The sequence below is a fragment of the Hipposideros armiger genome, unplaced genomic scaffold, assembly GCF_001890085.2.
Source record: "Hipposideros armiger isolate ML-2016 unplaced genomic scaffold, ASM189008v1 scaffold_321, whole genome shotgun sequence".
Taxonomy (NCBI): Eukaryota; Metazoa; Chordata; class Mammalia; order Chiroptera; family Hipposideridae; genus Hipposideros; species Hipposideros armiger.
In genome coordinates, this window is record NW_017731671.1 from 196,091 (window position 1) to 204,112 (window position 8,022).

General features: G+C 56.6%; 1 pseudogene; it reads right to left on the reverse strand.

The window, feature by feature from the left end:
- Positions 1–1,426: 1,426 nt before the first annotated feature.
- On the reverse strand, positions 1,427–7,048 carry LOC109392230 (beta-centractin pseudogene; annotated as a pseudogene).
- Between the last annotated feature and the right edge of the window lie 974 nt (positions 7,049–8,022).

Consider the following 8,022-nt stretch of genomic DNA (forward strand, 5'->3'; position numbering starts at 1 on the left):
CCATTGGGGTGAGAGCAGGGGCCCCTCTTCCTCTCCACGTGGCCTTTCCATGGGGCTGTTGGGCTTCCTCACCGCATGGCGTCTGAGTTCCAAGAGCAAACACCCAAAGAGATGGACATGGAAGCTGTAGTTTCTCATGGCCTGGGATTAGGCTCTGACCCGCCATCACTTCCACCATGTTGCTCAAGCATCCAGAATCCAGATTCGAAGGGGACTCCCACCTTCAGTAAGAGGAGTGTCAAATAATTGGAGGGTGCAGTCTGTTCTAAAACCACCAGAGTGAGAACGGAGGTGGCCCCAAGGCAGGCAAGCACTGTGTAGCCCGGAGCCCCCTGCCCTGCCCCAGACCCCAGCCTCCAGCAGGGCTAGCAGATGGGTTCTAGAGCAAGCAGCCCCTTTTCCTCCACCCCCACCCTGCTCTTTCCATTCCCTTTTTTTTTTTTCTGGGCCTTGTCCACAATTATTACTGTAATGACTCACAAAACAGTTTCTTCAGGCAGCTATGTTAAATGATTGTACTATATCTGGGAGCGGGGAGGCATGGCCCAGGGTAATGAAGCCCTCCTTCCTGGGAGAGGTGGGAGAGGAGATGTGGCCCCCTCGCCCCTCTGGCTCTGACTCCTGATTAAGGGGCTTCCCCTCAATAACTGAAGACCGTTAACCCTTGAAGGAGCAGCAAGTCAATGAAGTGCTTTGAAGTGGGGAGCACAACAGACTGTGGCCGCCCAGACCCCGTGCATCCTCTGCCCTGGCTCCAAAGGGTCTGACTCTGGGCCAGAACCCCTCACTGGGGATGGCAGACGGCCCAGTACTCAGCCTACACCATGATGTCCACTCAGGAAGACAGGGTCGGGGGGCGGTCAGGGATGCCGAGGAGTGCCCGGCCATCTGTGCCACCCTGTCAGGTCAGGAAGAAGAGGTGGCACGAGAAGCAGTGACGCACCAGCGGGAGCTGGTGAACACCGCCTCCTCCACACCACTCCCCAAAGCTAGTTACACAGGCATCCAGGTACCCTGGCCCTAGGAGGGACCCTGGCAGAGGAAATGGGGACATTTGGGTGTCTGGCCTTGGAACTCGAGGAAGTAGCCCTGAGGGTCAGAGCCAGGAACCATAGACCTAACTGGCCTGGCCAAGGGGGACACCCAGAACCACTCAAGGCTGCACTCCTCAGTTCCTATATTGCAGCTCAAGACTCCCACCCATGCAGCTAAACATTACTGTGTGCGCACGTGTGTGTGTGTGTGTGTGTGTGTTCGCGCGCACGCGCGCGCGCACACACGCATGCAGGGGGAGAGCCAAAGGGAAGCACTGTTGCACCACCTAGCCGGCGCTCAGGGCATGCCAGGGACGCTAGGCCTGGCATGTGGGTCCAGACCAGAAAGGGTCAAGGGCTCTGGATCTATGCCACCCCTTTCTTTTTGTGCACTAGGTTTTACGCTGAATAGCATGGGAGCTATCCCCTTTGTACTCCTTCTTGGAGACCCACATCTTCTTTAAAGTGCTCTGCGAGGCCACGAGGCCAGGGTGGAGCCACCGACCCACCCTGAGGAGCACAGCCACTCCTGAGGGACCGAGCTCTTGATTTTGACATCCTTTGGGGGCCAGCTTCTTCACTTCACTTCGCCTTGAACAGCGTGAACAGTGTGGAGCCGCCCAAAAACACAATATTGGCGAACGGCGTCCGGCGGAGGTCCAGGCCAGACTTGTGGATGGCAAAGGTCAGCCCCTCGTGGAGCCCCTCACTCTCGTTCCCAACCAGGTCTGGCAGGAACAGCAGTTCCGAGGCCCGGAATCGCGCTGGTCCTGCGTCCAGCGTGCTGCCATCCAGCAAGGTACACTGCACCCTCTCTGTCTCCAGGGCCTCATCTTCCCGCGGCTTGATGGACAGGTAGCAGGCTTGCTCTTGGATGGTTCAGACAACCTCAGACTCAGCTGAGGTGTGGCAGTCGACACCTTCCTTGAGTGGCAGCAGCTGGAGACAGCGGGAGACGTTGCGGCCGGCCCCATCCACCACATGAAGGAAGGCTGCGTGGCAAAGCCCTCCCAGATTGAGACAGCTGAGGTCCCATGGTGTGTGTCCTGTTGTGTACAGGCTGAGCATGGCTGGCACGGACGTGAACAGGGCGGGCACGTTGAAGGTCTCAAAGGACACCTGTGCCGCCTTCTCCCAGTTCTTACTCTGGTTGGGCAGGGCATCTATTAGAAGAACAGGGAGCTCCTCGGAGAAGGTCTGCAGCTGGTCCTGGGAATAGACGTACAGCAGATGCACCCACGTCATTCCAGTCTCGCACTGCGCCGTGGGCCATGGGGCAGGGCAGGGCCAGCAGTCCCCCATGCTCCTCTGGTTGGATGAAGAGGTCCCTCTCCAGGGGGATGGCGGGTGGGGGGCAGGAGGGACTGGCAGACAGGTGGGCGGGCGCACAGTCCTATCTTCTTTCATGCCACACGCAGAGTTTGACTACAGAGGCCCAACTGACCAGGGACCTCAGCTGGGCAGGGGCAGCAGTCTTGTGGGGCAGAGGAACTGGGTGCCCAGGCCTGGGAGGTGCCTCGCCCCCTGTCAGTGCTCCCTGAGACCCTCAGGGCCCCAGGGCCCCAGTCCTACCCCCCCTACTTACTCCTCACCCACTCCAGGGGGACAGAGACCTAGGTAGGGTTTGGGAGTGGTCCCTGCTGGGTTCCCAGCATAGATTTTCTTTCCAAGGCTCCCTCTCCCTGTGTCCTAAATTTTCATGATTCTGGGGTTGGAAGTATCCAATGCCATACAATCCAAAAGTCTATTTCCATGCTTCTCTTCTCCTCAAGAGCCTAAGTTTCCAACCCATTTTGATGCAATTTGACAAAACCAATCAAATTGTGAAGGAGCTTACTCTTTGACCCAGCGACCCTCCTACTAAGGAAGCTTCTATGTTCCAGAAATCACCACACGTGTACAGAAGAGGTGGTACAGAGGTGTTCACTGTGTATCATGCAGGAAAGCTGGAAACGACCTTACGTCCATCCATGAGGGCTCGTTAAATAAGGGAGGGAGAATGACACAATAGACTGCGGCCACTAGAAAGGACTGCAGGAGCGAGAACCCGGAGCCTTCTCCCAGATGCATGAGGGAGGGCGTGAGAGCCACCTACAGAACACTACATGGGCTGCGCACCTATTTAAGTTATAAAAACACAATCTCTGTACGTACAATAAATACAGTCGCATGTGGAGAGCAGAGAGGAGGGACAGACAACAACTGTGAAGGGCCCTGGGGTCTGGGCGTGCGTTGGTTTCCTGTGGCTGCTGTAACAAATTACCACAAACTGGGGGGCTTAAAACAACACACATTTATTTTCACAGTTCTGGGGGCTAAAGTCCGAAATCAAGGTGTCAGCTAGGCCACACGACCTCCGAAGGCTCTGGGGGCGGACCCTTCCTGCCTCTCCCAGCTTGTGGCTGCATCACTCCAGCCACTGCCTCTGTCTCACATGACTTCTCCTGTGTCTCTGTTTTCAAGTCTGCCTCTCCTTTCTCTTATAAAGACGCTCATGTTGGATTTAGGACTCACCCAAGTCCAGTATGATCTTATTTTGAGATCCTCACTCTAATTACATCTGCGGAAACCCTTACGGCCAAATAAGGTTGCATTCTGAGGTCCTAGGTAGACCTGAATTGGGAGGGGGGGCACTATTCAACCCCTACCGGACGGGAAGGCAAATATACTTTCTAACAATGAAAATGTGTTTATGGATTTAGGTATGACTCGGGTTATTTCATTTCAACGTATACAAATTCTAAAATCACAGAAGACCAGATGTCTTCCAAGATCCCTCGTCTCCCAGGGTAAGTGTCTCGTGTTTTCTGGGAGACCAGCTCTTTCAATGACAAGGTAAACATGGGCACCTTGGGCAGGGCTGACGTTTCTCCCACACCTGCCCTAGCTGATCAGGCTAGAAGCCTCCTGGGGTCTTCCCACCTACAGATAATGAGCCTTCCATGTTACTGGAGATGCCTGGATGATATTCACAGCCCAGCACCTCCCTGGAGTGTGAGCTGAGCACCCTGGGGCATGTGGGGGGGGGACAGAGGGGAGGGACGTGGAAGGCTGGGGGCTCTGTGTGGCACCAATGACTTACTCACTCTTTAGAGGCCTCCCAGGGTCCTGGGCATTCACTGATCCCAATCCCTTGTTTCACAGATGGGAGAACTGAAACTGAAAGAGAAGAAAGGACTTGGCCAAGGTCACCTCCGGCATCAAGAGCCATTTGTCCTGTCCTGCTGCTTCTCGGTGAGAACCCTGTCCCTAAGTCTCTCCAACACCCACCAGCTACAGCCACTAGTGTTTCCACTCGAGAGTCATTCTTCCTGGTTGACCCCAGGAGGCAAGCAGGATGGCGAGGTGAATGAGGGAAACCGAGGCTCAGACTGGCCCCGTCCTGTCCAGTCAGTGGTGCTGGACTCAAGGACCCGAAGCTTCCAGACCGCCTCACAAGTTCAAACAGACCCCATGTAACAAAGGCTGGGGAGAGGGTGCCCTGGTCACAGGCACCAGGTGCACTCAACCGAGCCCCCTGGGTCTTGCTAATTAATTAATCATCAGGCTGTTTAAAGATTAACAACAGCAGGATGGTGGGGGGCAGGCTGACCCTTGATGGGGGCACAGAGGAGGAGCTCACCCCTTCTCTGGTGACTCCTGGACCCTGTGACACAGAAGGGGCTGTGAAGAGGGCTGGCTCTGCACCCCCAACCCTCCCTGCCCCTCCCCCCTCCCAGCCTCCCTGGGTCTCTAAGCAAGGGGGCTGAACTCACACGGGAGGTTGGGGGCCTAGGGGTATAAGATAAAGCAAGAAAGTTTTTCCAAGGACAAGAATCCCAGGCTTGGTCAGACCTCACTCTGCAGGCATGTACCTGGGCAGTTGTGACCTTGGGTGGGTCACACCCCCCTCTGAGCCTCAGTTTCCTCATCTGCAAACAACAGCACTGACAGGTTGGTGTGATATCCTCTGAGATAATGTTTGCCAAGCGGAGGCTATGAGCCTGATGTTTAGGAGGTGCTCAGTGGTTCCTAGGGACCTGACACCCTAAGTCCTGGCACTGTGTCCAGGCAGAGTCACTCTCTTCTGAGAGTAACAGCCAAGTTCAAGTTTGATTCCAACCTTCAGGGAAGGGAAAGTAGTCCTTTCTCCAGGGCCAGGTAAGGAAGGTGAGTCAGCTTCTTCACCTGGGCTGATTCACGCCCGTGCTTGGACAGGGCGAGGAGGAGACGGGCAGACAGACAGGGACTTATTCCTTCCTTCACTGCGGTGCAGTTACCTCCACAGCCCTGAGCTGGCCAATTCCAGCATGCCCAAGCTGGAATAAAGAGGGGGAAATTCTAGATGAAGCCCCCAGGAAGGGTGATACTGTCCCTCAGGCTCAGAGAGGAGCTGGGATGCCTCCTCACACAGCACCCCAGAGGCAAACACCACGGGTCTCCTTTCCCCACCTCTCCTTGCACCATTAGGTACTAGAGCTCAGCCCCGCGGGCCACCCCCACTCCTTCCAAAGGTGCCCAAGGGGTCAGTGAGTGAGGCACAGGTGACTCATGAGTGGGAAAGACCCGTGAAGTCATCCAGAGGCCCAGGTCACCTCGGGAGTTTGGGAGCCTGTCTGGCCCCTGGACTCACTGGCCGGGGAGTTCCCCAGGATGGGGCTGTCTGATCCCCTGGCTGCCGGATGGAGACGGCCCGCTGACCGATGGAGAGCAGTCTCAGACGCTCCCAGCCCTCCACTCCACCTCCCCAGACTGCGTCCCCTGGGCTGCCCAGCCCCCTTTCCTCACAGCCCCCCACCACAGGGGCGTGGAGGAGACACCTCGAATGAGCTGTTGGCCCACGGCCCAGGGCTTTGCCTGAGTGAGAGTGAAAACATAACTGTGATTATGTTTACTACTTGCTAAGCATTCCGCCTGAGCATTCTAAGCTTTTAGTACTGTGATATCAGAAAAGCTAAGTCATTGTTGCCCAGGACCAAAGGCCCCAGACACAGGAGTAACAGAGATGTGGGTTCAAATCTTGGCACTCCCAGGTGCAAGGCCTGGAGCCATTCACAGCCATTCACCTCTCTGGGCCTCAGTTTTCTCATCTGGAAAATGGGGGTCATGAAAGCTACCTGGCCCAGAGGCACGTGTCAGCGTCCTGGCAAAACACAGACATCAGCGGCTTCAGAAGAAATCTTGGGGAACGGACCACTCTGAGCTGCGGGCAGATGGGGCGTGAAGCGCCTGGAGAGAGGCAATGGGGAAAGCGGGGAGCTATGACTGTCCCCAGAGCTGAGGGGCGCGGAGAGGCAGAGGGTCCTACAAGCCAGTGAGAGGGGAGGCAAGGAGGAAGGCCATATACAGAGGAGCTGCAGCTGGGACCAAGGAGGGGGCAGGGAGCAACACCCCCTCCTCTCTCCTCCCACCCTCCCATCTGCAGCGCCTCCCACTGGCTGAGCCCCACTGCTGAGAAGAGCCCACTACCCTGAGAGCTCACTGAATGAAAGCAGCCAACAGGGCAGGATGAAAAAGGCAGAGAAAGGACCTGAGAGCAGCAAGCAGAAAATAATCTGAATAATAACGACAATGCCTTCATTCAGCAAATATTTACTTAGCACAGCCATGGCCAGACTTTGTTCTGGGCCCAGGGGACAGACTGGTCACTAAGACCCCACTCCAAGGAGGGGAGAATGAGGCAGAGAGGGAAGTGACTGGGCCATGAGAGATGTCTTAACCCCAGGAAGTCCCTGAGGGGTGATCAAAGACCACAGATGGGGAAACTGAGGCCTGGAGGGAGGAAAGGGCTTGCCCAAGATTACCTAGCAAGTCAGTGGCAAAGGGAAGCCCTGTGTGCACTCTCAACATTCTCCCAAAGGCCCAGAGAGGTTGCCCAGACTTTCAGGGGGCGGGGGCCCTGGAACTCCCAGTCTGCCAGCACCTCCCTTGGCCTCTGCTCCCTTCGGCCATTCCAGGCTCTCAACCACGTGTGACAGGGTGTGTGTGGCCATCCAGGGAGCCCACCATGGGGTACAGGCCACGCGGGGAGCCATGTGCTCGAATTCCCAGACAGGCCAACACATTCCTTCTGGGGTGCCACTGTGCCACCCTGCCGTCCCGCCCCATGCCCCCGAACACAGTGCCCATTGTCTGCCCCAGACACCTTGAGCTGCCACTGTCTCCTGCCTCCGACACCTCCCCATGTGCTCCCGTTCCCAGGTGGGGCTGGCCCCTGGACAAGCCAAAGCAGCCCTGTCCTGGTCCCCGGCCCCTAAGAGTAGCCGTGCCATTTACCTTGAAACCAAGCAAAGATCAGAGAGGGGAGGTGACTTGTGCCACGTCACACAGGCCAAAATCCAAATCCCAGGGTCCCCAGTTAGTTACTCTTCCGTAAGAATGCCTCCTCTTTCCAACCGGTGGGCCGCCGGGCACCCCAGCTCACAGTTCCTCCCATGGACCAGGCCCGTGCTGGCCCTTCGCGTCCCTTGCCTGTGTGCAATATCCCCATTTTACAGGCCAGGAAGCCAACGCCGGGAGAGCGGGAACTTGCCAGGGCCACCCAGAGAGTTATCAACTGAGATGATACCTGGCCTACGCCCTGTACCTGCTGCAAGGAACAGCCGGGCGTGGAGCAGGCCTGGTGGGCGGCGCCGAGAGAGCATCCAGGGGCAAGTGGTGTCCAAAGCAAACCTGGCCACAAGGACAGGACACGTGCCCGGTCCACAAAGGCGGGCCCTAAGTTGGTTCACTCCTCCATCACGCATACCGAGCTGTGTCCCAGGCGAGGCCAGGCAGGGGGCTGAGATATGCAGAGAGGACTCAGAGTGGTCTGATCTGTTCCGTGGAGAGAAAACAATAGACTCAGATTGAGTCAGATAAGTACTCTACAGGCAATAAAACGGGGGGCTAAAATATCAGCCCCCAAATATATCAACTTTCAATATCAACCCCTAAAATGACAACGTCCAACTACCCTCCCCCAGCGTCTGTTTCTTCTTGGCACTCACGGTGGCCTATGCTAGCCCAC